The following is a 27,479-nucleotide window of genomic DNA, read 5'->3' on the forward strand; positions in this document are numbered from 1 at the left end:
ATGGGAATTTAAAATGTATTTATTCGTGTATTCTCATAGTAAATAATCTCTGAAAACCAATACATTTAAATGTCATTTATTCCTATTTTAAAATATCGTCTACCACTAAATTATTGGAACCTGCAAAATACTCCATATACCCCTTTATGATAAAATTTTTCTTTCTGTTTTTTTTTGTTGTTGCTCCTTTCACAGTTTGATACAGGCCAGATGGTGACTGTGTCTGCAAGACATTTCTCTGGAAGCTGAAATCACAAACTTAATTATGTGCATTAAGTGCAACAGAAGAAGAAAATCACATGAATTTTACATAAGTCAAATTGGGTGAATTGAAATGCAGTCTCCAAGCCCTCGTGGACATCACCATATCACAGCTTGGTATGATCTCCAAAACATATGGAGCCCTTAGAGGGCAACTCTAGGCTATTGGAGCGCCACTGCTCCTCCACATGTCTAGCAATTAAAGGGTTATTCTCAAGGTAGGAAATTATTCACTAGCTGTGGGATGGAGGATATCCCCACTGATACTGAAAATGAGAATCTGGAACCAGTATCTGGGCTCTGTAGAGCCATGTCTTGAATGGAGTGGAGAGGTACATGATCCACCTCCACTACAGTCATTGTCTATGGGACTGGTTTAAATAGTCTGATATGCTCTGCCTTCTCCAGAAGTCCCCTATACAATGATTAGAACCAATGTTGAGCTTGTCAATTTTCACTCCAATCAAGATGACACCCTGTGTAGCTCCATTCTTAAGGTTCTGGAGTGCAGTCTTGAGGTTCTGGAGTGCAGTCTTGAGGTTCTGGAGTGCAGTCTTGCGGTAATGGAGTTTAGTTCTCAAGCAGATCCCCAGTGATCCTGTAAGATACCCCCTAGGGGCAGGAGAGGACAAACCATTGGTTCAGCCTATGCAGTTGGAGGGGGGCCCAAGAGGTAAGGGGTCCCTCTTCCCCTTCCAATGCAGCTTCTGTCACATTGGATTGCAAAGGACCCGTATTCTGTTTTTGCACCGGAGCCGACATCTGTCTGTATCCGCTCCTGGATATGGGAAAACTTACTACCTTGGGACTAATGTTTAATTTCAAAATCAGAAGTAATAAAGTTTTGTGCATTCTTTAGCCACTGAAAGGAGGTAACCTACAAAATCCAATGCAAAGGATTAGTGATAAATGTATAACTGCTGGGATTCCCATCGCTGGGACTCGCGCCACACCAAGTCTAAGCCATCTAGAATAAAATATTGGAATCAAAACATGTGATTTTGGGACATTGCTCAGACATGAATTGATTTGGTGCTATTGAAATATCTAAAAATGTTCTTACCAATCTTCTGTCACTTCTGATCTGACGTGTCCTAGGTCCTCCTGCACTTCCTGCTCAGTCTGGATGGATATGTAAATGCTGCAGGATGGTCGAGGATCGGACAATGGTATTACTTAAACTAATGATATTATTAAGGGTTGTAGATTAATTTATCAAATGTAGGAAAAGTATTATAATAATTGAGTATGACTGTGCCTCGTTCAGCTGCTTTTTCAGACCGGTTTTGTCCCTCGTATGCTCTCTCCACAAGAAGTTTTATAGTTCAGACCCCCGATGTAGGCTTTCTCTACTAACATCAGACCCATGGTGGAGGCTTTCTCTACTAACATCAGACCTCGGTGGAGGCTTTCTCTACTAACATCAGACCCCGGTGGAGGCTTTCTCTACTAACATCAGACCCCGGTGGAGGCTTTCTCTACTAACATCAGACCTCGGTGGAGGCTTTCTCTACTAACGTCAGACCCCGGTGGAGGCTTTCTCTACTAACGTCAGACCCTGGTGGAGGCTTTATCTACTAACATCAGACCCCATTGTAAGCTTTCTCTAATACCATCAGACCCCAGTGGAGGCTTTCTCTAACTTCAGACCCCCGGTGGAGGCTTTCTCTACTAATGTCAGACCCCAGTGGAGGCTTTCTCTACTAACATCAGACCCCGATGGAGGCTTTCTCTAATAACATCAGACCCCGGTGGAGGCTTTCTCTACTAACATCAGACCCCGGTGGAGGCTTTCTCTAATACCATCAGACCCCGGTGGAGGCTTTCTCTAACGTCAGACCCCCGGTGGAGGCTTTCTCTACTAACGTCAGACCCCAGTGGAGGCTTTCTCTAACGTCAGACCCTGGTGGAGGCTTTCTCTAATAACATCAGACCCCGGTGGAGGCTTTCTCTAATGTCAGACCACTGGTGGAGGTTTTCTCTACTAACATCAGACCCCGGTGGAGGCTTTCTCTACTAACATCAGACCTCGGTAGAGACTTTCTTTACTAACATCAGACCCCGGTGGAGGCTTTCTCCAGTAACATCAGACCCGGTGGAGGCTTTCTCTGATAACGTCAGACCCCGGTGGAGGCTTTCTCTACTAACATCAGTCCCCGGTGGAGGCTTTCTCTACTAACATCAGACCCCGGTGGAGGCTTTCTCTACTAATGTCCGACCTCGGTAGAGACTTTCTCTACTAACATCAGACCCCGGTGGAGGCTTTCTCTAATACCATCAGACCCCGGTGGAGGCTTTCTCTAACGTCAGACCCCCGGTGGAGGCTTTCTCTACTAACATCAGACCTCGGTAGAGACTTTCTTTACTAACATCAGACCCCGGTGGAGGCTTTCTCCAGTAACATCAGACCCGGTGGAGGCTTTCTCTGATAACGTCAGACCCCGGTGGAGGCTTTCTCTACTAACATCAGTCCCCGGTGGAGGCTTTCTCTACTAACATCAGACCTCGGTAGAGACTTTCTTTACTAACATCAGACCCCGGTGGAGGCTTTCTCCAGTAACATCAGACCCGGTGGAGGCTTTCTCTACTAACATCAGACCCCGGTGGAGGCTTTCTCTACTAACATCAGACCCCGGTGGAGGCTTTCTCTACTAACATCAGACCCCGGTGGAGGCTTTCTCTACTAATGTCCGACCTCGGTAGAGACTTTCTCTACTAACATCAGACCCCGGTGGAGGCTTTCTCTACTAACGTGAGACCCCCGGTGGAGGCCTTTTCTATTAACGTCAGATTCCCGGTGGAGGTTTTCTTTGCTAATGTCAGACCCCCAGTGGAGACTTTCTCTACTAACGTCAGACCCCGGTGGACTCTTTTTCTTCTCTGTTCTGATACTTGGTCATGGCCAGCACAAACTTTTAAAGTCTAGATAACTTACAAAAAGTCTCTATATTATTCCATATGATATTCGTGTACACCCGCAATAATGTCGAATTAAACCCCCCATAAATATTGTATTTTATTTTCCTCTTTTCTTCCATGAAAAAATAAAGTCAAACACAAGCTGGTGGTGAAATACATCTTGCTCAAGCAAAGGCATCATCCCCCATTCTTCTCCGCCATCGAATTGATCTCCGGCATGATCACAATACCGCTCTTACAATAAACACGTCGATATGTACATTTACCATTTTTTGTTTTTTTACAGGTTATGTTGTAAAGATTTTTGTTCCAAAACGGTTCAGGGAACGCCCATGAATAAAAATGGCTGGCTTGCATGGATCCACAGTAGTGGTGTAAAATCCTTGGCAGGTTTAGAACTTCTCAGGGTTGTGTTGGTCATTTCCAGTTCATACCTGGGTACTGAGAGCGTGCAGTCCCCTAGAGAGGCTTGGGGTACCCCCCATCACAAGAAGGGGTCCTGCTTCTGTGTAGTGAGGTGGAGTGTATGAATCTCTCTCTCTTCCATTGCACATGGTATCCGCAGTCCGTATGATATATGGGGAGCCGTATGGAGAGTAGGCTGGAGCTGTATACGGAGGGAACCCTCCATCCAGGTGGGATGAAGAGCAGTCATGGCAAGGGAAGTGTGAGTGAGGCTGGTGGCCGGAGTCCTCCTCTGCCTCCCCATTTAGGTCATCTTTCTTACAGCAGTAATACTGTATGGAAAATAGTTTTTTATTAATATATTAAATATAAAAAAATAATAATACTTATCAATGCTACAAGACATTAATATTTGATCATCTAGTCCTCGGGTTATACTCTCACCTGAAGTCTGCAGTAGCACAGTACGCCGATGATGCATAGAAGTATCACAGTTGCTAGGATTCCTCCTGTGATCACAACAGTTCCAGCTGTCATCCGAACAATCCCCCATCAAACCTAAAAAAAATGAAAAATGAATATTTAACGATATACCTAACCTACATTATCCATAGCATTCTGGGAGATGGTGGAAGACAAAGGAGAAGCAGCATGTCTCTGCCGAATTAGTGGTGCGATGTTAATGTTAAATCACCGGCAACAAAAAAAGGATGATTTCATGTAATGGACAAATTTGCAGCTTCACTGCAGGAGTTGGGAAGGCAATTTACATGGCTGCTCTTTGATACGGTAATTTACACTCTCAACATTCAGAGCGGGAGCGTTATCGCAGCGGGGATCTACCGAGACAGAGCCCCAACTACTTCTGTATGAGAGGTATGTGGCGAGGGCAACGCTTTGGTGCTCAGTGGGTGAAAATTTACAGAAAACAGCGAGGCAGGAAATATTATCAGAACGGAATAATTAATTTACCCAATATAATTTAATCTTTATTTTTCAGAATTATTTTTATTAGGAATATCTTTATTTTTCTACTTATGCTTTTTCGATCAAGATAGCATTAACTAAGTACCTATGTAATATACATGTGCTATTGATATTTCCTTATTTATTTCCTGTAGGGTATAGGCTCATTTTGTTTTTTTTTCTTGGGTTTTGTCTGTGAAATGGCCACAGTGTGAACGTGATCTTACACATTGCACGTATATCAACTTATGCTCCTGCTCATTTCTTTGGTTTTGCTGTAATATCTTCTACTTTTTACAAAAAAGGGGTGTGCCCCCCTTGCTGAGCTAATTATTTAATCTATATACCTACCCATAAATGGGTGTTTAAGTCGGGGCACCATCCTGCTCTACCCTTATTCATATTGAAGTTGTTTGACACATGATAAGGGTTTAATACTAGAGAGAGGTTAGGACCATCCCCATGGGTACATCTTGTGTTAGAAAGGTTAGGACCATTCCGATGGGTACACCTTGTGGTGGAAAGGTTAGGACCATCTCCATGGGAACACCTTGTGGTGGAAAGGTTAGGACCGTCTCCATGGGAACACCTTGTGGTGGAAAGGTTAGGACCATCCCAATGGGAACACCTTGTGGTGGAAAGGTTAGGACCGTCTCCATGGGTACACCTTGTGGTGGAAAGCTTAGGACCATCCCAATGGGTACACCTTGTGGTGGAAAGGTTAGGACCATCCCCATGGGTACACCTTGTGGTGGAAAGGTTAGGACCGTCTCCGTGGGTACACCTTGTGATGGAAAGGTTAGGACCATCCTGATGGGTACACCTTGTCTTGATAGGATGGCTTTTATGTTTTTTTTAAATCAAAATAACATTAACTAAGTACCCTATGCTATTTACATGTAGTATTACTATTTACTCATTTATTTATAGTATAGTATATGCTCATTTCTTTTTGTTTTATGAGTTCCCCAATTTACAGTATATATTCGCCCCTGGAGGTGCCAGGTGGAAGCTATTGTCACCATGTTTCTTATCACAATTTTATCTTTCTATAAAGACAAAACATGGTATGTATGGTATCATCTATCAGACGATATTAAGTTGGTGGGGTTAGAATGGCCTTACGGTGATGTGAGTGAATGTGTTCTGTTCATACCTTCGCTACGATGATGAAAATATTTGTACCATAAATCTCTGATCAATGCAAATCCCAATATTTATAACTGGACATAGGAGACAGAGTGTTTAACTGCAATTGTCAAGTTTTTCTTTGAAGAGAGGAAGCTTCTTCCTTGGAACAAAGGAAGCCCCTGCAATTATCTGCCTGTGTGTAAACAGATCTCAGACTGGTTGTCTTCTTCCTAGCAAATCTCCTTGCTGTAATTATCTAATCACCGCAGGAGGCCCCTACTTCAATGGAGTTTGAAGTGCTAGCTCTCTCTCTACTTCCCCTGCTTTAATTAGTCCCTCTGTTCCTGGGTCTAATAATCCCATATGTTCAATGTGACGATCTTCTTCAATGGAGGTTGAAATGTCAGTTCTTCTTTTTTCTAAAGGTGCCTTTATGGATTTTATTTTTTCTATATGACATTAATGGAGTACTCAGAGTTTTGTGACTTTCAAAGGTGCACATGGGGCTTTATCACTTTCTAGGGGCAAAATGTGGACGCTATTTTTTAGGGCACTTGCACAGGGCATTGATATTTTCTAGGGGACAATTTTACCATCTAGAGGGCACAAAGGAGGCATTATTACTATGTAAGGGCACAGTGGTGGCATTATTATGTGTGGCAGTAAGAGGAGCACGGTTTTGGTACCACACAGTAGGTGAGTAATACGGACACATATGGCAGCGGGGGCTCAGTATTTGGGTATTAGCAGGATGAGGAGTTTGTGCAGGTTGGGAATAGATGGGGACAGTGCCTGAAATGTGAGAAGTCAGATGTGTCTTTGTTGTAATCTCTGCAGACTAGTCCTGGCTGGAAGAAATTGTCATGTTGGTATGGAAAAGAGGGGAAAAGTGAACGATTCCATCAGAAAGAACTTCCTCTGTAATTCACCATCTACAACTGTGCATTAATCTCTTACATGTTCTGTAGGACTGATATCTACCACAATATGGTCACTATATGGCGGTAATATCAGTGTTGGTCTTCGAGTAGAGATTTATTTTTGGTAACAGCGTGATCATCTGCTGAGGTTCCCCTATACCCACATTTAGGGAGCGCCACTATAGTTTAAATCAGGGTTACCTGGTTAGGGGCCCACTCATGTTTTGCCCCCCCAAGCTGAACCGCTAGCTGCACCTCTGCCATGTAGTGTATCAAATGTGCAAAGGTACTCATACATGTATTAAATGTTTAAATCTTTCTCTTTTTTGTTGAGCTCCTTATGTGACTTAACAGTAATACACATTTGGGATGCATTATAATGATTGGTATAAGAAATAAAAGTATTTTAAAATCCCCCAAAATAATATCTAAATCTGGCCATATAATGTCTGGAATTTCTGGGGAATAAGTGGATTGTTGCTGAATCAAGAGTATGAGCACTGTAACCGGCTGGAGATAATTCTTATCTACATCACTAATACTGGAAAGTTCAAACACATCCTGAATAGTATTTCTCTACTATGGTCTACCCTATGGTCTAGGATTATACTAAACTGTAATTCCTATTAAATGTCCATTAAGAAGGATCACTAAGTCACAACATATTAGATGAGATTAAAACATTATGGATGAGTCACATGTATAAGCACATTGTGGCCAATCAGAATTTATGAATCATCTGAAGATTGGTATATTGCAATGGTGCCATCTGGTGAATTTAGACCATCTATTATCTATCATCTTCATCTGTCTGTCTGTCTATCCAATCAATTCATATTTACATAGTTTTTAAAATAATTCAGATTTCAGGTATGCTTAAACCACACGCAGTTACCTGTAACACGCAAGAGGATGAATAATAAATTTTGCTTTCATGAGTTTGTCATCATTAATCAGATTATACAGTTCTCAAGTTTATGAAATAGGCAGACCTGTGGATAGCTGAGTGCAAGAAGAGCTGAGGACAACAAAGTTCATGAAGAACTGGGGACAACAAAATGCATGAATAGCTGAGGACAACAAAGTGCCTGAAGAACTGGGGACAACAAAATGCATGAAGAGCTGAGGACAACAAAGTGCATGAATAGCTGAGGACAATAAAGTGCATGAAGAACTGAGGACAAAGTGCATGAAGAGCTGAGGGCAACAAAGTTCATGAAGAGCTGAGGAGAACTGAGTGCATGAAGAGCTGAGGACAACAAAATTCACAAAGAACTGAGGAAAACAAAGTTCAAGAAGAGCTGAGGACAACAAAATGCATGAAGAGCTGAGGAGAACTGAGTGCAAGAAGAAATGAAGACAACAAAGTGCATGAAGATCTGAGGACATCAAAGTGCATGAAGAGCTGAGGACATCAAAGTGCATGAAGAACTGAGGACAACAAAGTTCATGAAGAGCTGAGGACAGCAAAATGCATGAAGAACTGAGGACAACAAAGTTCATGAAGAGCTGAGGGCAGCAAAGTTCATGAAGAACTGAGGACAACAAAGTGCAAGAAGAGCTGAGGACAACAAAGTTCATAAAGAGCTGAGGACAACAAAATTCAAGAAGAGCTGAGGAGAACTGAGTGCATGAAGAGCTGAGGACAACAAAATGCACAAAGAACTGAGGACAATAAAATGCACAAAGAACTGAGGAAAACAAAGTTCAAGAAGAGCTGAGGACAACAAAATGCATGAAGAGCTGAGGAGAACTGAGTGCAAGAAGAAATGAAGACACCAAAGTGCATGAAGATCTGAGGACAAGAAAGTGCATGAAGAGCTGAGGACATCAAAGTGCATGAAGAACTGAGGAGAACAAAGTTCATGAAGAGCCGAGGACAGCAAAATGCATAAAGAACTGAGGACAACAAAGTTCATGAAGAGCTGAGGGCAGCAAAGTTCATGAAGAACTGAGGACAACAAAGTGCATGAAGAGCTGAGGACAACAAAATGCATGAGCTGAGGACAACAAAGTGCATGAATAGCCGAGGACATCAAAGTGCATGAAGAACTGAGGACAACAAAATGCATTGAAGAGCTGAGGACAACAAAGTGCATGAAAAACTGAGGACAACAAAGTGCATGAAGAGCTTCTGGCAACAAAGATCATGAAGAGCTGAGGACAACAAAGTGCACAAAGAGCTGAGGACAACAAAGTGCATGAAGAACTGAGGACAACAAAGTTCATGAAGAGCTGAGGGCAACAAAGTTCATGAAGAACTGAAGACAACAAAGTGCATGAAGAGCTGAGGACAACAAAGTTCATGAAGAACTGCAAACAACAAAGTACATGAAGAGCTGAGGACAACAAAGTGCATGAAGAACTGAGGACAACAAAGTGCATGGAGAACTGAGGACAACAAAATGCATGAAGAGCTGAGGACAACAAAGTGCATGAATAGCTGAGGACAACAAAGTGCATGAAGAACTGAGGACAACAAAATGCATGAAGAGCTGAGGACAACAAAGTTCTTGAAGAGCTGAGGACAACAAAGTGCATGAAGAGCAGAGGACAACAAAGTGCATGAAGAACTGAGGACAACAAAATGCATGAATAGTCGAGGACAGCGAAGTGCAAAAAGAACTAAGGACAACAAAGTGCATGAAGAGCTGAGGACAACAAAGTGCATGAAGAGCTGAGGACAATAAAGTGCAAGAAGAGCTGAGGACAAGAAAGTTCATGAAGAGCTGAGGAGAACTAAGTGCATGAAGAGCTGAGGACAACAAAATGCACAAAGAACTGAGGACAACAAAGTTCATGAAGAGCTGAGGACAACAAAATGCATGAAGAGCTGAGGACAACAAAGTGCATGAAGAGCTGAAGACAACAAAGTGCATGAAGAGCTGAGGACAACAAAGTGCATGAAGAGTTGAGGACAAAAAAGTGCATGAAGAGCTGAGGAGAACTGAGTGCATGAAGAGCTGAAAGCATCTGAGTGAATAAAGACTCCAGAGCAACGGAGTGCATGCAGACAAGCGGACGTTTTTTTTTTTACATTTCCAGGATTTTCTCACTATAATGTATATGTGGTGGTGTGTATTTCATTAACTGCTTATATTGCAATTTTGAGAAATGCATAATTTGTTAGCATCTATGAAGATGTTCCTGACAACACAGCTGCCATGTTCAAGGACAACTGCAGTCTTCCCACTTCTCCTCTCCATGCAGTCTCACCCTCCTCCAGGTTATGTGAATTAACAAATGTTAACAAATGTCATTATGTCCCATAATCCAAGATGTAGATTTTCTCCGTGGCTTCACAGATTTGGCCTCACTGTGTGGTTTGCATTCTCACTACCAGATTGTCTAAGGAAGAGCAGAACATGCTGTCCCTGTTAGGGTTAAACATGTCAGTGCAATAAACACTGGATAATTGCATTGTACCATAATAAAGATACATGATAGTTGCTGCAGAAATGAGTCATACCACAGATACTGCAGGTCAAGGTACAGCAGATGGGTTGGGTCTCCGATGTAGCGGACGTGGAGCAATTAGATTTTCTTGGGTTACGTAAAACATCTGCTGAATTCAGATATCCAGGTGTGTTCTGTGAATCAGTATAAAAGCTTTGTGTTACAACAACGTGACAAATACATCTCAGCTACTTCTATGGTCTATGATGTGAGGTATCTGTCCCATCAGTCTCAGTGTCAATGGACCCACAATATAGCTACAGTTGTGGCCAAAAGTATTGACACCCCTGCAATTCTGTCAGATAATACTCAGTTTCTTCCTGAAAATGATTGCAAACACAAATTCTTTGTTATTATTATCTTCATTTAATTTGTCTTAAATGAAAAAACACAAAAGAGAATTGTCCTAAAGCCAAATTGGATATAATTCCACACCAAACATAAAAAAGGGGGTGGACAAAAGTATTGGCACTGTTCAAAAAATCACGTGATGCTTCTCTAATTTGTGTAATTAACAGCACCTGTAACTTACCTGTGGCACCTAACAGGTGTTGGCAATAACTAAATCACACTTGCAGCCAGTTGACATGGATTAAAGTTGACTCAACCTCTGTCCTGTGTCCTTGTGTGTACCACATTGAGCATGGAGAAAAGAAAGAAGACCAAAGAACTGTCTGAGGACTTGAGAAACCAAATTGTGAGGAAGCATGACCAATCTCAAAAGTCCATCTCCAAAGACCTGAATGTTCCTGTGTCTACCGTGCGCAGTGTCATCAAGAAGTGTAAAGCCCATGGCACTGTGGCTAACCTCCCTAGATGTGGACGGAAAAGTAAAATTGACAAGAGATTTCAATGCAAGATTGAGCGGATGTTGGATAAAGAACCTCGACTAACATCCAAACAAGTTCAAGCTGCCCTGCAGTCCGAGGATACAACAGTGTCAACCCCTACTATCCGTCGGCATCTGAATGAAAAGGGACTGTGTGGTAGGAGACCCAGGAAGACCCCACTTCTTACCCCGAGACATAAAAAAGCCAGACTGGAGTTTGCCAAAACTTACCTGAAAAAGCCTAAAATGTTTTGGAAGAATGTTCTCTAGTCAGATGAGACGAAAGTAGAGCTTTTTGGGCAAAGGCATCAACATAGAGTTTACAGGAGAAAAAAGAGGCATTCAAAGAAAAGAACACGGTCCCTACAGTCAAACATGGCGGAGGTTCCCTGATGTTTTGGGGTTGCTTTGCTGCCTCTGGCACTGGACTGCTTGACCGTGTGCATGGCATTATGAAGTCTGAAGACTACCAACAAATTTTGCAGCATAATCTAGGGCCCAGCGTGAGAAAGCTGGGTCTCCCTCAGAGGTCATGGGTCTTCCAGCAGGACAATGACCCAAAACACACTTCAAAAAGCACTAGAAAATGGTTTGAGAGAAAGCACTGGAGACTTCTAAGGTGGCCAGCAATGAGTCCAGACCTGAATCCCATAGAACATCTGTGGAGAGATCTAAAAATGGCAGTTGGGAGAAGGCACCCTTCAAATATCAGGGACCTGGAGCAGTTTGCCAAAGAAGAATGGTCTAAAATTCCAGCAGAGGATTGTAGGCAACTCATTGATGGTTATCGGAAGCGGTTGGTCGCAGTTATTTTGGCTAAAGGTTGTGCAAACAAGTATTAGGCTGAGGGTGCCAATACTTTTGTCTGGCCCATTTTTGGAGTTTTGTGTGAAATGATCAATGTTTTGCTTTTTGCTTCATTCTCTTTTGTGTTTTTTTCATTTAAGACAAATTAAATGAAGATAATAATACCAAAGAATTTGTGTTTGCAATCATTTTCAGGAAGAAACTGAGTATTATCTGACAGAATTGCAGGGGTGTCAATGCTTTTGGCCACAACTGTATATCACACATTAGGGGACAATTTTCTTATATTTTTGCAGTCTAGGAGGAAACCAGGGTCCCGGAGTGAGACCCCCACATACACAGGGAGAACATACAAACTCCTCGCAGATTTGTCCTTAGATTCAAAACAGGGTTCTACACGCAAACAACGAACCACGCGGCTGCCCCCCCCAACTTCCATTACCTGTGTCATACCTTTTTGTATACTTTATTACTGTATAATGTAATATGTGACTTATTGTAATGTCTCCATGTGTCGCTGTATAGCCTGCCCAGAGCTCTGCAGTGCGGATGAGTCCTAAGAACAATGCCCCATTGTTCACATACAGTATATAAGAGAGAAGTAAACTGAAATATCTGTTTACCTGGCATACAATAATGGATATGACACAATGTTTTTCTGTGCAAGTGTCCATGTTAAGTATTAGCTAACAATAATAATGTAGATATCAGGATTTTTCCATATTAGTGATCAGTGCCCTATGTATTCTATCACTAAACAGGCAGATGACCGGAGTATAAGATCTGGGCTAATGGCCCCGTCTCACTAAGCGATTTACCAACGATCACGACCAGCGATATGACCTGGCCGTGATCGTTGGTAAGTCGCTGTGTGGTCGCTGGGGAGCTGTCACACAGACCGCTCTCCCCAGCGACCAACGATCAGGGGAACGACTTCGGCATCGTTGAAACTGTCTTCAACGATGCCGAAGTCCCCCTGCAGCACCCGGGTAACCAGGGTAAACATCGGGTTACTAAGCGCAGGGCCGCGCTTAGTAACCCGATGTTTACCCTGGTTACCAAAAAAAACAAACACTACATACTCGCCTTTCGGTGTCCAGGTCCCTTGCCGTCTGCTTCCTGCTCTGACTGAGCCGCCGTACACTGAGAGCAGAGCGCAGCGGTGACGTCACTGCTGTGCTCTCACTTCTCACTGTACGGCCGGCAGTCAGTGAGAGCAGGAAGCAGACGGCAAGGGACCTGGACACCGAAAGGCGAGTATGTACTGTTTGTTTTTTTTGGTAACCAGGGTAAACATCGGGTTACTAAGCGCGGCCCTGCGCTTAGTAACCCGATGTTTACCCTGGTTACCAGTGAAGACATCGCTGGATCGGTGTCACACACACCGATTCAGCGATGTCAGCGGGGCCTCAACGACCAAAAAAAGGTCCAGGCCATTCTGACACGACCAGCGATCTCGCAGCAGGGGCCTGATCGCTGGTACGTGTCACACATAGCGAGATCGCTATGGAGGTCGCTGTTGCGTCACAAAACTTGTGACTCAGCAGCGATCTCGCTAGCGATCTCGCTATGTGAGACGGGGCCTTAAAAGAAAGTCTATAGGACCTTGTGCCTGACACAATATATCAATATCACACCTTAGTTTAGACCAGAAATACAGTGAATGATGCTTTGCAGCTCTGATGCATGAACAGTATCTTACTGTGACTTTCCCCTTCTATAAAGAGTTAAAACTGCATTTAGCGCTATCTATCCCCTTTAGGGCTCACTCACACCACTGTATTTTCCGTGCGATCTGACAAAACATCGGATAGCCCTCGGACCAATGTTATTCTACACATCCATCTTTCTGCTCGGACCGAGCATGTCCGATTTTGATCCAATATTCGGATTGAAAGTCAATGAGTGCATGGAAACCATCAGGATGCACTCAGATGACATCTGAGTGCAGTCCAAGTTCTGCGGCCTCAAAGAATGAAGAAGGAGAATTTCTTTTCCCTACATTCTCCTCATCTGAGAGAATTGGATCACACTACGCTGACACTCTGATCAGAGTTTTATCAGAATGTCATTTACATTATCAACCCGACTTTCTCAGATGAGAGAATACACGGACGTGTACACCTGCGCGTATGGTCCTATGAGGGAACCATAGATGTGTGGCTGAAGGATAATGTAAATTGTTGTCTGGTGTAGAGGTGTTATCACCTATCGTCAGCTAAGGGGGATAACTTATAGATTGGTGGGAGTCCGACTGCTGGGACCATGCCGATCGGTAAAAAAGGGGGACTTTTACCCTTATTAAAATGGAGTGGCAGTGCGCACGCTCCACTGCTTCAACATTCATGGGGCTGTTAGAAAAAAACTGAGTGCACCTTGGGATCGGTGATAACTTACTTTCACATCCGCTATGGAAAACAGGATGATGACATTGCAATGTCCAGATCCTTGTCTCCCCCAACATCATCTATCTGGGAATTAACCCCCATACACAATAAATGGTTAACCAGTTCGGCCAAAATTGGCGGGTTCAGCTAACATCTAATCTGTGTGGGGTCCTAAGATTCACAGGTCTAATGTATCGATTTTACCCTTTCCAAAAACATAAAAACACACATTGTTTTCTCATCTTTGCTTTAAGACAAATGTAAGAGAAATGCTTGTATATTCTCTGATCGCGTCCATTGTAGGCTACTGCTGCATCCCCTCAATGACCTTCCCGCTAACAGCAATCCTTCCCAGCGCATGCATGGTTAATGCACTTCTCCTCCAATTCCTCCACTGGCTGCCAGCCCCTTTTCTTCTGCAGTGCAGTTCTCTTCTCCATAGAAGCAGATCTGGGAACATTTCTATGTGACCTGCAGCCAGAGATAACCGGAAGCCATGTTTTTATATTCAAGCGATCTGTTATAATTATTTATTAAATAAATGTTTTTTGTTGGAAGGAGAAAACCTCTTCCAGCTCTCCCCTCCATGTGGCACAATGTCAGGCATCCAACTAACATCATTAATCACCTTTCGACAGTGCTGTATACAGTATGATCACTGAGATCCAACCAGTGGAATTCCCAATGATCACAAGAAGCTTGTGATGGAGTGAAAGTTCACAGAAGCCCACCTAACGTTTCATTTAAGGCTAAGTTCACATTAGCGTTGTGCGACGCAGCGTCGGGCGCCGCTGCGTCGCCGCATGCGTCATGCACCCCTATATTTAACATGGGGGCGCATGGACATGCGTTGTGCTGCGTTTTGCGACGCATGGCCACAAGCGTTGGGCGCAGAGAACGCAACAAGTTGCATTTTTTTTGCGTCCAACTTTCGGCCAAAAAGGACGCATGCGTCGCAAAACGCAGCGTTTTAGTGTGCGTTTTGCTGCGTTTTTGTTTGCGTTGTGCGTTGCGTCGCCGACGCTGCGGCGCACAACGCAAATGTGAACGTAGCCTAATAGGTTCTCTTGGACACCGTCATATGTGACCACCACTTCCTTGGATAGAACAGTGGTCATGCATGTACACTACTGCTTTGATACTTGTAAGTGGCACAAGACCCTCATTCTCATGGACGGTGGAGTCCCAGATGTCAGGCCTCCAGTGGTAGGTGATGACTGTCGCTGGAGGATAACGCTTTTAAAGGGGTTGTCCAGTCCAAATCAATGTCTACCATCACTGTGACTGCAGACTTATGACTCCCCAACGCGGACGCACTGTGCGCTGCTTGGATGTGTCAGTTTCTGTGCCAGTACCGGAGGGTATGTATGAGTTATGCATACTCCTGGCCAGTGGGAGCGGCCTTGCTTTCATACACTTGTGTATAAGTGTATGGAGTGAGACTATAGGATAGGGTTTAAGACCCTATAGGTTAGGGTTTAGGACTCAGAGTAGCGTACAATGTCCAGTGCATACTGTTAGAAGATAGTGACTGTAGTTATGGAGGTGAAAGGTTATGTCTCCCCATGAACAAACTGCTGGGGCAAATAGAGTAAAGACAGTCAATGCTTTGCACTAGCCCACAATTTGCAGGGAGCAAGTGGGACAAAAAGAGAATGACTTCCTGTTTTTCTGAGTGAGAATGAGAGATTAGATTCAGAGAAGAGATAGCAGCAGTTCAAAGACAGAGGGCTGAAGGGCATGAAGAGCACGGAAGGGTTAGCAGCAGTGATGAGCGAATATACTCGTGACTCAAGATTTCCCGAGCACGCTCGGGTGTCCTCCGAGCATTTTTTAGTGCTTGGAGATTTAGTTTTTCTTGCCGCAGCTGAATGATTTACATCTGTTAGCCAGCATAAGTACATGTGGGGGTTGCCTGGTTGCTAGGGAATCCCAACATGTAATCAAGCTGGCTAACAGATGTAAAGCATTCAGCTGCGGCAATAAAAACTAAAACTCCGAGCACTAAAAAATACTTGGAGGACACCCGAGCATGCTCAGGAAATCTAGAGTAACGAGTATATTCGTTCATCACTAGTTAGCAGCATTAAAGCTTCAGCCACAAATTTCAGTGGATATTCCTGGATGTACAGGGCCTACAGCCCATCAGAGGTACTGAGAAGCGTGCCTCGTTATCTTTCTCGGAGAGGAAGCCAGAGTGGGAATCGCATAAGGGAGTTGGGACTGGACTCATGGAAGCTGCGGGGAGTATCCCAGTGACCAGAGATGCCAGTGAGGGAAGTGATAGGGAAGGGCGAGCGAACAGCGGATATAAAAATGGGCTGTGCTATGGACTATGAAAATTGAAAGGTTTTTGACCAATCCTTTTTGCTCAAGAACTGGAGGCAGCAGAGACCTGCAACCAAAACGTGAGTGTTATGCATCATAAGTATAGAACAGGAGAATCGGGACACTATTTTAATGTAGAGTGCCAGGGTGTGGTAACACAGCGGGCCCTCGCCCATGACTACCGCCTTGCCTCCAAGAAATTAATTTCCTGGATTACAAGAAGTTGGTTTACATTAAGTCAAAATATCTCTTAGTCAGCACATCCATAATATAGCAAATTATAAAAAGCCGTGCAATCCACATGAAGTTTTAGCTAAAAGGGACATCCAGGACTTTTATTATTTTTGTTTAAGGGGCTAAGAGCAAGCAGGTAGTTGTTTACTATGTGCCTGTTCTGTATGGAGATGATCTCTGCTGGCTCAGCCTGCGATTCTACTGCTTCATTTCACCTTTTGTCAACAGAGCAGATCTTCCTCTCCCGAGCTGCTCTGTTGATGGGGCATCATTGCAGACGTCATGTTCATTGACAGCTGGCTCTCCACACTTAGGCAGCGGGGAGCTGGCTGTCAATCATCATGATATCGACAGAGCAGAGCAGAAGAGAAAATGCTGCTCTGTCCTCATGACATTAACAGAAGCAGGAAAATCGCAGGAGCCATCCATGACCTCTCTGAGCTGACAGAAATTGCTGCACGGCAGAACAGGCAGGTAGGTAAAAACTTCCTGCCTGCCAGTTCTTAACTCCATACGGAAGGATTGATCTCTGGGAAGCTGGACTAACTCTGAGTCCACTAATTTGCATATGCATAGTGGATTAAAAGTTCACTTTTAAAGGATAGAAACCTTAGTGCGGCATAATTTTTAAAATGTTGTTGGGAAAAAAACTGCCTGAGTGAACCGATATGTTATTTTTCCTATTTAAATCAAGAGAAAATTTACTTAAAAAATTTTTAAAACAGTTTTTGATGTGGAATTTGCTGCAGAATTTGTTCCAAAATTGGCTTAAAAAACTGTGTAAGCATATCTATGAATACATGGATAATACACACAGTGATATCACAGTAAAAGGTAATAAACCATGCCATGTAGCAGGGATCATTTATGCAGTAATGGCACAGCACAGGAGTAATGCTCATAGTGATGTCACTATAAAGGGGTAATAAACACATATCTATTATATAATTGTCTAAGGGTCACTTCCGTCTTTCTGTCTGTCACGGATATTCATTGGTCGCGGCCTCTGTCTGTCATGGAAATCCAAGTCGCTGATTGGTCGTGGCAAAACACCCATGACCATTGCCATGACCAATCAGCGACGGCCATAGTCTGGCAGGGAAATGGCCGCTGCTTTACTGCCCTGCAGTCAGCGCTGAGCACTCACACAGGGTAAATGCCAGTGTTAAAGGACCGAGGTGTAACGCACTCCGTTAACGCAGCTATTAACCCTGTGTGACCAACTTTTTACTATTGATGCTGCGTATGCAGCATCAATAGTAAAAAGATCTAATGTTACAAATAATAATAATAAAAAAAAAGGTTATTCTCACCTTCCGACGTCGCGCGCTGTCCTTGGCAGTGCAAGCGGCAGGTTCCGGGGCCAGGATGCTATGCGAGAAGGACCTGCCATGACGTCACGGTCATGTGACCGCAACATCATCACAGGTCCTGCGCTCATACCAACCCTGGGACCGGAAGCTGCCGCGTGCACCGCACACAGGCGCCAGGACTTCATCGGGCCACCATCTAGTATCATATAACAGGGATCATTCATGCAGTAATGTCACGACTCAGGAGTAATGCACAAGGTTATATAACAATACAAAGTGCAGTTACAGTCCAGGGACGACACGCTGCTATTCTGCAGTAGTTCAGCTTTTGACTTCGCTCACATTCTAGGGCTTTGGTGCAAGTACAACCTTTGTAACCCAACGGATGTTGGCATAAATGGTTAACTATTGAATTTCTTTTTTTTTAAGGGAGTACGTGTAGAAAATGGGTATTTCTCATTGTTGGACTGATGGCAGGATCAGCAATAGAGCTGGCTGTCAGTGCTGGAGGCACAGTTACCTCTCTCTATACACAGAGCGGCAACTGAGCCCTCACTGTTGTTATCCCTATGGCTAAAACTTGACTGCCACTGAGGGGGAATAAAGTTAATTTTCTTCCTGCTGTGGGGGTCTAAGTGTGAGCACCGTGCAGGTTCAGAACACTATTAACCTGCAGATTAACCCCATATCTGCAAGATAATAAAGTTTTTTTCACATGACAGGTGCCCTTTAAAAGTAGTGACGTAATACAGAACATGTGCACAGCAATGCCTTCTTGCTGCGCATTATTTCATGGGGCACTTTGTGCGGCACTTTTTCAGGAGGGTTTTATGCGGAAGCCACCTGAAGAAGACGTCATCTACAAATCTGCTAAAGGAGCAAAAGATATCAGGGGTTGCTGATAAATTGCACCTCCCTGCACGATACGACTCCCCATGCTTAAAATTTAAAAAAGTCCTTTACATCGATAATGACGTTTTACGCCTTGATTCTGTTTAGCTTTTCGGTTCCATGTAATAACACTTTTGGCACTTGTACATTTCGGTACAAGTTTTTCTTTGCCCTGTGTAATGCGGCTCAGGTAACTGGTCCGCAAAATAGAAAATCTTTGTCAATTCTAAAGCACAATCTAAGCATTTCTGCATGGTCATTTAAGGATCTGCAGCGTATCACCGCTCCAATATGTACTGGTCTACAAATCCCAGCGCGGATGTAAAAAAAAATGTAAGAGCTATGGTAGCCTAGCGTGGAAAATTAACCATGATGTTTTTGAAAGCTTGCAAAGAAATTCTTAAATGATTGTTCGGTCTCTGGTGAGCTCCGAGCGGGGGCAAGTCGAAGAAGAGGATTGAGAAAGCAGTCAGGCACATGATAGGAAGTGAAAGGTACAAATGCCAGCACTCCTATAACATCAATCAAGGGCTCGTCTTGTGTCTGGGGACTTGTACCAGCGCTTTGTTGTAAAGGAGCGATAGCGGAAAGAGGTCAAGATCATCCAATCAAAATACTCTCGTTATCCAACAAGCCAGGGTCATCAAAGTGGAATTCTCACTATGTAACTATTCCAGAACTTTAATTATGTCAACAACTTTAATAATCTATATCATTTCTGTAATTGGATCCTGTATTGTATTTAGCTAATTATATTTGTGCCAAAAAAACACATGAAAACAGAGATATCCAAGGTATTAACCTCTCAATAACCGTTTGTCAGCTTTTCACGTGTGATAGTTTTCCCCTTATATGTATGGGGGTAGCTGTTGTGAATTTGGTTTTTGGGCTCCCCCGGTGGTCACTGGTGGTACTGGACTTGTGTGCTTCACTTTCTCTGTTCACCTGTTTCCATCAGGATATGGGAGTATCCTATTTAGCCTTGCTGCTCAGTCATTCCAGTGCCGGCCATCAATGTAACCAGAGCCTTTCTGTTGCATGTTCCTGCTCCTAGTCTACTGATCAGCTAAGTTGGACTCTTAGTCCTAAGTTTGTTTTGCATTTTTGTTCCAGTTCACAGTTATGTTATTTTTCTGTAGCTGGAAGCTCTTGTGGGCTGAAATTACCACTCCGGTGTCATGAGTTGACACATGAGTCTTAAAGTAATTTCAGGATGGTATTTTAAAAAGGGTTTTCAGCTGACCGTGAAGTTCCCTTTTGTATTTTCCTACTATCTAGTAAGCGGACCTCGCTTTGCTGAACCTACCTTCATACTGCGTATGTCTTTTCCTCTGAATTCACCGTCAATATATGTGGGGGGCTTCTGTCTCCTTTTTGGGGGAATTTCTCTAGAGGTAAGCCAGGTCTGTTTTTCCTCTATTAGGGTTATTTAGTCCTCCGGCTGGCGCGAGGCGTCTAGGGATAAAACGTAGGTACGCCCCCCCGGCCACTATTAGTTGTGTGGTAGGTTTAGCTCACGGTCAGCTCGAGATTCCATCACCCAAGAGCTAGTCCTTTATTTATGTTTCCTGAAGTTCTCCTGCCATTGGGAACCATGACAGGTAGCCAAGTGATTTTTTTTGTGTGTTTTTTTGCATCAGTTGATTTTTTTGCTCCCAGGTTTAGCTGTATTGTCATGCAATGTTTAACGATTGTACGAGGCTCCGAGCATCAGGACGTTCGCCAATAGGCTTCAGTTACGTAAATCTGGCCGTGCACACTGATGTACAGGGAGTGCAGGAAAAACCTGAGATGATTCCAAAATACAATGATTTCCAGGGCCAGCAGCACTTCTAGCTGTGTTTGGTATTGCAGCACAGCCCCATGTACTTAAAGGGGTTGTACGGTCTTAGGCTACAAGTCTGCAGTTACTAAGTGACTGCAACCTTGTGACTCCTCACATCGCGCACTGTGAGGAGTCACAAGGATATTAGGACTAAATACTCAATTGATTCCTATATTATCCCAGCATCAAGGATACTACTGTGCCAAAACGAATATTGTACATATATCAAACAAGCACTCAGTGAACAGTAGACCACAGTCACTGGTGCTCGAGAGGATAAACTATGGGCACAGTTATATGGTGAGCCCGAGGATGGTATAACAGCACAGACACAGCCCTATAAAAGTAACGCATGCAAAAATACAATGGTGATGCTTCAAGGGAAACATCTAGAACCTGCATGGTAGCGACGGCTCACCCTGATGCGCGTTTCGCATTCCGCTTCCTTCCTTACCTCTGTCATCATTTTTGAATGTTTTCCACACATGATTAAAACACTATTGTTGGGTCTATATTATAGAAGTAGAAATAAAATTCCACTATCCATTTTTTAATTTTTAGCCTATTCTGACCTGACCTAATTATTCTGACTAATATCATGTGTAGAAACTATCATTTAATGTGGGAATAAATGTATGATATTAGCTTATGTCTGACACTCTCTTTTATATGTATTTTTATCCTTATCATATGTTTATATTTGAGTCATAAAAAAATGACATTTTACAAAGAGATTTTGGCTAGCACTCCTGTATAACTATAGGTTTTATGTATTCTTGGGAGAGCCCTTAATTTTGGTCTTTTTTGGGTACTAGGGCAGCATACAGACTTTTTATTTTTACATTACAATTTCAATGGGTTGAAATTACAAATAGGATATACAATAGTTATTTTTTCAGATACATCATCGCTCGTGCCCATTTTCGGTGTTTGTTTGGCAAAGTAGCTCATCCTCGTACACTTGTATAGAACTGAGCTGTATTGATCCCTTCACCTTCTTTTTTCCATTTTTTTTGTATTTTCCTCCCTTTCTTCCAAGAGCCATAATTTTATTATTTTTCCCTCCTCATATCCATATGAGGGCTTTTTTTGAGTTTCTGGTTACTATTTTTCCTTCTGAGCACGATATTTAAAGATGGACCTAGGTCTTTTTTCAACCTATGTAAGTCTTTACATTTATACCTCTATATGGTAAAACTGACCTGGTAGTACGATTCTCCAGGTCATTACATTTACGCAGATACCAAATATATATACCCTACTGTTCAAAAGTTTAGGGTCACTTAGAAATTTCCTTATTTTTGAAAGATAAGCACAGTTTTTTCCAATGAAGCTAGCATTAAATGATTCAGAAATACACTCTATACATTGTTGTTGTGGTAAATGACTGTTTTAGCTGCAAACATCTGGTTTGTAATGCAATATCTTCATAGGTGTAGAGGACCATTTCCAACAACCATCACTCCAGTGTTCTTATGGTACTTTGTGTTTGCTAACTGTGTAAGAAGGCTAATGGATGGTTAGAATACCCTTGAAAACCCTTGTGCAAGTATGTTAGCACAGCTGAAAACAGTTTGGCTGATTAGACCTATAAACCTGACCTTCCTTTGAGCTAGTTGAGAATCTGGAGCATTATATTTATTGGTTCCATTAAACTCTCAAAATGGCCAGAAAAAAAGAACTTTCATGTGAAACTCTACAGTTTTTCTTGTTCTTAGAAATGAAGGGTATTCCATGCAAGAAATTGCCAAGAAACTGAAGATTTCCTACAACGGTGTGTACTACTCCCTTCAGAGGAGAGCACAAAAAGGTTCTAACCAGAGTAGAAAGAGAAGTGGGAGGCCCCGCTGCACAACTGAGCAACAAGACAAGTACATTAGAGTCTGTAGTTTGAGAAATCGACGCCTCACAGGTCCTCAACTGGCAGCGTCCTTAAATAGTACACCAAAACATCAGTGTCAATGTCTACAGTGAAGAGGCGACTCCAGGATGCTGGCCTTCAGGGCAGAGTGGCAAAGAAAAACCCATATCTGAAACTGGCTAATAAAAGGAGAAGATTAATATGTGCAAAAGAACACAGACATTGGACAGAGGAAGATTGGAAAAAAGTGATATGGACAGATGGATCCAAGTTTGAGGTGTTTGGATCATACAGAAGAACCTTTGTGAGATGCAGAACAACTGAAAAGATGCCGAAAGAGTGCCTGATGCCATCTGTCAAGCATGGTGGAGGTAATGTGATGGTCTGGGGTTGCTTTGTTGCTGGTAAAGTGGGAGATTTGTACAAGGTAAAAGGGATTGTGAATGAGGAAGGCTATCACTCCATTTTGCAATGCCATGCCATACCCTGTGGACAGTGCTTGATTGGAGCCAATTTCATCCTACAACAGGACAATGACACGAAGCACACCTCCAAATTATGCAGGAACTATTTAGGGAAGAAGCCGGCATCTGGTATTCTATCTGTAATGGAGTGGCCAGTGCAGTCACCAGATCTCAGCCCCATTGAGCTGTTGTGGGAGCAGCTTGACCGCATGGTACAAGCAAAAAGCGCCTATCAAGCCCAACCAACTTGTGGAGGGGCTTCTGGAAGCATGGGGGTAAACTTCTCCAGATTACCTCAGCAAATTAACTGCTAGAATGCCAAAGGTCTGCAATGCTGTAATTGCTGCAAAGGGAGCATTCTTTTACGGAAGCAAAGTTTGAAGGAGAAAATTATTTCAAATAAAAATCTTTGTTTCAAACCTTGGCAATGTCTGGACTAGATTTTCAATTCATTTGACAACTCATTTGATTAATAAAAGTATGAGTTATCATGGAAAACACAAAATTGTCTGGGTGACCCTAAACTTTTGAATGGTAGTGTATGGTAGTTGTTTGTTTTTTTTATTTAAGTGTTGAAAATTTTGGGGGAAATTCGTAAAAAGACATTTTTGCTTATGCCACCATTTTCCATTCCTAGGCCCGTAGCATCTCCATTTTTTGGCTCGAATAATATGTTTGAATGGAGTGAAAAAAAACAGCCAGAAAATGACAGTAAAAAAACACCACATCATAAAAAAAGCCTCCAAAAAAACGTTAGTGACAAAAAAATTGCAAAAAACTCTCAGAAAACCATCCAAGAAACAAACAAAAAACGCCAGTTTCCTGAAGCGACTCCTGCTTCAAAAAACTTGGCAGGTTTAATTTAAAAGACGTCATGTAGACATACCCAAAAGGCGCACATAAAAAAAACATAGCGAAACCTAAAAACTTTCCTAGAAGACTCAGAATGAGCTCACTCACGGATAAGTTAACTCATTCTGCTACCAGCAATAGACTGTAAAATAGAAAGTCCATTTAAAGGCAAACTGTGCAACATTTTTAATAAAACCCAATTGCAAAAATATTTTTTTTTACCTTCAAACAGATATTTAAAGTGTAACCGCCGTTTTTATTTTTTATTTAATTAAGTAATATAATAAATCATGAGGATAAGTAACTTTGTAATAATATTTCTGATTCTTTCACTCTGAATTCATGGGTAAAAATAACAAAATCTTTTATAGAGTATTTTTCCATTACTAAGATTGGAGACGATAGTTGGTATTCTTAAGATTCTATGGAGAGAGGAGGGAAGAGCTGGAGGCAGACAGAAATGATGCTGCAAAATCTTACAGTTCTCCATAGAACGTTACGAGCACTAACTGTCACTTCCTTCCTGTCTCTGTAATGAGACTGAAAACAGACATTACCCATGAGTTGAGAATTTTGAGGAGGACAAAGAAGTGGATCTCCCTGATAAGATATATTATAACGTTTCTTATTTTCACGTTCACTATTGAGTTATAAAAAAAATAAAAAAAAAATAAAAACAATTGTTTAAGGGCCACATACGCAATTCTTATTTTCCAGCAGGCCTAGCAGGCTTATACGTGTACAAGCAGAGATGGCGGCACTTGTACATTGTTTTAATCAGCAGAGAAGAGTGAACACTGGGAACTGATTAAACTGCTGTAAGCTGCATTGGGCTGTGGACGGAGTGTGTGGGAGATAAGAGCGTGTTCTGCTCGGTGATATGAATGAACATCTCTGTACATCATGTGTGACGAGGGCACTCAGATCTTCGCCCACAGGCTCCAGCTACACAAATCTGCCCAGTGTAAGATGACCCCCATTTTAAAGGGTGCTATGACCCCTACTCCTACTTTAACCCCTTATCACAGTGAGCAAAAAATGATTCATTGGTCTATAAGGAAGGAAAAGGAAAATCAATGTCTTCTCATCCTTGCTGGAAGCAAGGGGGCAAATAATAACTAGAGACGTTGCTTTTCTTGGAATCACTTTTCCTTTTGTATTACTGATCATTTAGAGATACACGATGTTGGCCTCTCCTTACATCAGTGATGGGTGGGAATCAGCCCACGGGACTCGCAACGTTTTTTCGCAAAATTTTCAAAATTCCAACATTTTGCCAAACAGCGCAGCGTATCCGTGCATGCGGCAGCGCCTGATCCTGCAGCTCATGTCCTTGTAAGTATCAAAATAGGGTAAAATTATAGAATAGATAAAGAAAAATATAAAAACCTGACTTGTGGATGTAACTTTCTTATGAAAACATCTATTGATGAGCAACTTATTTGCCTAAACATCTAATGTTTTGGAGATCTTTAGCCATTACTGATTGAATTATGATTCACCAACATTGGGATTATAAATTGGCAGAATATTTTGCTCAAGTAACAGCTAAAAATGCGAGTCTTATAAGATATAGCCATTTTTGTTGCTTAATTGTATTTGTATGCATTTTGGGCTATAAATAATTTTTGCAAATTGGTTCCATTCAAAATTTGCCATCGTTTGGCTTACTGGGCTGTTTGTTTCCTTGCTCATTGGCAGCTGCAGAATGAGATAACTAAGAATCCATCAGTGAGCTCGCTTGTCACTCTTTTACTTGTTTTCTGAGCTCCTTTTAGCTGATTTATGACCACGCGAATGTTCAACTCTCCTTTGATGTGGTCTATGGTCATAAATAAATTGAAGGGAACTCAGTAACAGGGCTTGTGCACACGAACGATTATACCAGATGAGTGCTACCTTTTGCTCCATGGATAGCACTCGCACCTATGATATTCTATGGGGCTGTGCACCTCTGATATTTGAAGACATGTCCGAATTATATCTGAGTATTGGATCAAAAGTCATCAATGTAAGTCTATGGGTCCATGGAAAACATCAGACTGCACTTGGATGACATCCGAGTGCAGTCTGATTTTCACGGACTGTTAGGAGAAACTTTTTTTTTTATTTCCACCTCTGAGAAAAACTGATGCCACTCCGATCAAACTCTGATCAGAATAATCAGACCGTTTTTCTCAGATGGTTGTGTGCAAATACTCCAAGGCAAATAAGAGAGTTACAAACGCAGAAAGAGCTCACTGACAGATTGTCAGTAAATCTTATTCAGCGTCGCTTATTCAGCGTCGGTTCACAATTTTTAATAAAACCCATTTGAAAAAAATAAATATTTTTAATCCCATTATACATGGATTTAAAGAGTAATCATCATTTTATTTATTTATTTATTTTTATAAATCAATAGTACATGTGAAAATAAGAACATTTTGTAATACATCCTATTAGCAAAATCTACTTTCTCCTCCTGGACTGATCATTTATTCTCAAAATTTTTTTACTCAGATTTTCCCCATTACAGGAGATTTTCTCCTGGGATTGGAGATGGCGATTGGTGCTTATAAAGTTCTATGGAGAACTGTAGCTGTCATTTCAGGTGAGCTTGCAGCAGAATGTGTCTGTCTCCAGCTCCGCCCCTCTCCACTCCATAGAAGTTCACAAGCACTAACTGTCATCTCTTGTCTCAGTAATAGGATTTTATCCATGAATTGAGGATGAAAGATTAATCCAGAAGGTGAAAGAAACAGATTTCTCTGATAAGATATATTACAAAGTTGCTTATTCTAATATATATGGTTGATTTATAAAATAAAAATTAATAGAATGTTTACTCTTAAAGTAAAATAAATAAATAAACAAATAATTACCCCTGAAAGTGTCTGTATTTCTGCAATAAAGAAAAGCCCAGAATGTGCTTTTCATTTCGGTTCATGGTGTTTCCTTTATCACACTTAAATTAAATCTGCACGAAAGAAACCAGAGGAATAAGGAAGAATGTGAAAAACGAAGACGAGCTCCACACTCTGGAGGCATGGGTGCCATTAATTCCTGACGCCCGGACCCTGCTTCCTCCTCTCTCCTTTGCACACGCTTCCTTTGTATCAATCTTTTCTACAACGTCTACACTCCACAACTCTTATTTGTCATACACATCCATCAAGTTTCATCCAGAAATCACAATAATGACTTTTCTTTTTTTGTTGTTGTTGCTTTACCATTTCACAAATTAAGTAGATTAATTATTAATTTGGAGAAGGCACAAGCTCCTAAGCTGCACACATATGATCCAGAAGCATAGGTGCAAGGGGAGGGTGGGCTGCCATAATGCTGCATATCCATGTAACAAGGGTCTGGTGAATGCATGAAGCCAGATGTGAATGGTTGATGTCACTATCGGTGCTCGGTTATAATGGAAGCTGGGATGACATGATGGTGGAAGAAACAAGCAGAGACGAATGAACTCACTCAGGGCCTCAGCATCCTCCTGAGATGTGGTCCTCACCTGCATCTGTAGAATGTCTGCTGCTTCTCTTCTTGCCAGGGAGGTGAGAGCAACCTCCTGTATACAGCTGCTTCCACATCCACTGGAGACAGAAACCTGGGAATGTGCTGTTTCCACCCCTCCCCCAACAT

At 42.3% G+C, this 27,479-nt stretch overlaps 1 long non-coding RNA gene across 1 annotated transcript; it reads right to left on the reverse strand.

Annotated features, from left to right (window-relative positions):
• LOC143788732 (uncharacterized) lies at positions 1 to 27,479 on the reverse strand. The gene is made up of 5 exons (XR_013218721.1): positions 27,349 to 27,479; positions 10,072 to 10,192; positions 4,030 to 4,143; positions 2,723 to 3,917; positions 1 to 2,122 (listed from the first exon to the last, which is right to left on the reverse strand). It is a non-coding gene; the product is annotated as an uncharacterized LOC143788732 (long non-coding RNA).

The sequence above is a fragment of the Ranitomeya variabilis genome, chromosome 8 (genome assembly GCF_051348905.1).
Source record: "Ranitomeya variabilis isolate aRanVar5 chromosome 8, aRanVar5.hap1, whole genome shotgun sequence".
NCBI classification, from domain to species: Eukaryota; Metazoa; Chordata; class Amphibia; order Anura; family Dendrobatidae; genus Ranitomeya; species Ranitomeya variabilis.